The sequence below is a fragment of the Tenrec ecaudatus genome, chromosome 4 (genome assembly GCF_050624435.1).
Source record: "Tenrec ecaudatus isolate mTenEca1 chromosome 4, mTenEca1.hap1, whole genome shotgun sequence".
NCBI lineage: Eukaryota > Metazoa > Chordata > Mammalia > Afrosoricida > Tenrecidae > Tenrec > Tenrec ecaudatus.
Genome location: NC_134533.1, coordinates 48,626,582 through 48,628,753, shown reverse-complemented (window position 1 = coordinate 48,628,753; position 2,172 = coordinate 48,626,582).

The window sequence follows — 2,172 nt, the reverse complement described above, 5'->3', positions numbered from 1 at the left end:
GAAGAAACTTAGTCAGGGCAAAGGTCTAAGGCAGTTCTTCCCAGAGGCCTCCTAGCTTTGCTAATAAGGAGAGACTCACATCCCACCTATTGAATTGCCACACCTTTCTGTGTGCAAGTGTTCTTCTTAGGCTTGGCCAACAACCTGGCTCTTTCATTCACTTATTCAGTTCAAGATGTACATACCTATATTTCAAAAAATGTTAAGACCAATGAGCAGTCCCGAGGTACTTATTTTGTGCCAAAGAAGCCCTGGCAGCTTCATGAATTATGGATTTGGTTGCTAACTACAAGGTCATCAGTTTGACTGTGCCTGCTCCCTGGGAGACAGATCAAACAGTGTTCCTATCTCAATTAAAGCCACAGAAATTCCGGGAAAGATTCTAATTCATCCTACAAGGTCGCAATGAGACAGAATCAATGCAATAGGCAGTGAGTGGGAAAGTATTTTGTGCCGGACATTATGATCAGTGTATAACAGATTTCTTTTAATACTTATACACATTATTTAAAGTAATATCTTTCTTATCATTCACATATGGAAAAACAAAATCTGGACAGATCAAGGCACATGGCAGAGGAGAAAAAGAATGCGGATGGAGATGTAAGCAATAGACTACTAACCACCAGGTACAAACCTACTGGGCATTTATGGAGAAAAAGAGGAGGTCACCTGCTCCCATGGAGATTTCCAGCCTGGGAAATGCTGTGTGGGGCGCCATGAGTTAAAACCGACTTGTCTGATTTAGATTTGGTTTGGGGTAATCGGTGGAGTCACTGGAGCCAGGATTCAACGACAGGTGATCTAAATGCAGAACAAACTGGAGTTCTCCTCCTCATAGAGTTCAGTCCATTCATCCATCCTCCAGGAGAGAGCCAGGTATTAAGTAACTATCTAACATTCATTCAATTGTTATTTGACTGTCGTCATTAATCAGCCAATCTGGATTGTGATGAGGACTAGCAAAATAGAACTGAGTGCTCTAAGATTCCACTGAGGGTATTGGAAAATATTCCCGAGTAAGTTACAGCTAAGCAGAAATACAAATGCGGAGAAGATGAGAGAGAGGGAGTGCGTGTGCCTTCCAGGTAGAAAAGCCAGTGTTATAAAAAGAAAACAATAAATAAAACAAGTCAGTATTTATCGACTGGTTAAAAAGAACCACTATACTAAGCTCTTTTTAGTGATTCTCTTTTAATCCTCACAGAAACCATTCTGTGTAGATATGACTGTTCACCTCCTTTCAATTATGCAGAGTCTGCGTCTGGGTATGAAACAAGACCACAGCCATGCCTGGACTAAGAGTAGGACAGTGCTTTAGTTACTTACGCTGCTATAAAAGAAATAGCCCAAAAGTGGGTGGATCCACCAAATATAAATTCATTTTCTGACAGTGTAGGTAGCCAAAAATCTGAAGTCAGAGTACCCTCTCTGGGGGAAGAATTTTCCTCTGTGTTGGCTCTGGAGGGAGAGCCTTCTCTCTCCAACTTCCTAGTTCCATAAAGTCCTTCTTGAATTGGCTTCCAGCTGACCCCATCTCTCCTCAACTCATTCATTTACATTTCTTTTACTTCCCTAAAGGGCAGTGAGAAAGAGGAAGGCCTTTGATGAGAAGGATTGAGCCCATGGCAACAACAATGGTTTCAAGCACAGAAACAATTGTGAGGTTGGTGCAGGCCAGGAAGTGTGTCCTCCTAGCGCATAGGGTTGCTGGGCATTGGAATGGACTTGATGATGTGAAACAACTTCTCGAAAGAAACAAACTCAAAATGTATACTACATTTAGCCTACTTCCTTAGAATCACAAAGACAGCCTTTTCCAATGGAATCGTAGTCACAGGCATGGAGATTAGGATTTACAACACATTTGGGGCAGTGGGTGGGGGGAGAGGAACATGAACACACACACATGATTCATTTCAAAGTTGGCAAGGATCCAGTGCAGTCCTGATAGATAATCTATATTCTTAATTATAGTTTGTTATAAATTGGAAGTCGTCTGATGCAAAGGGATCGAACAGTGTATAGTCTTTGCAGATACCGAGTGTCCACGCCTCGCATAACCATTGCACCGCCAGGGCTCCTTCCACAAGAAGAACCCAGTCAAACATCAAGGGGGATTTACTCAACCATTTTATAATTCAAGGTTATTTGTTGGTAAAGTTGGCAAGA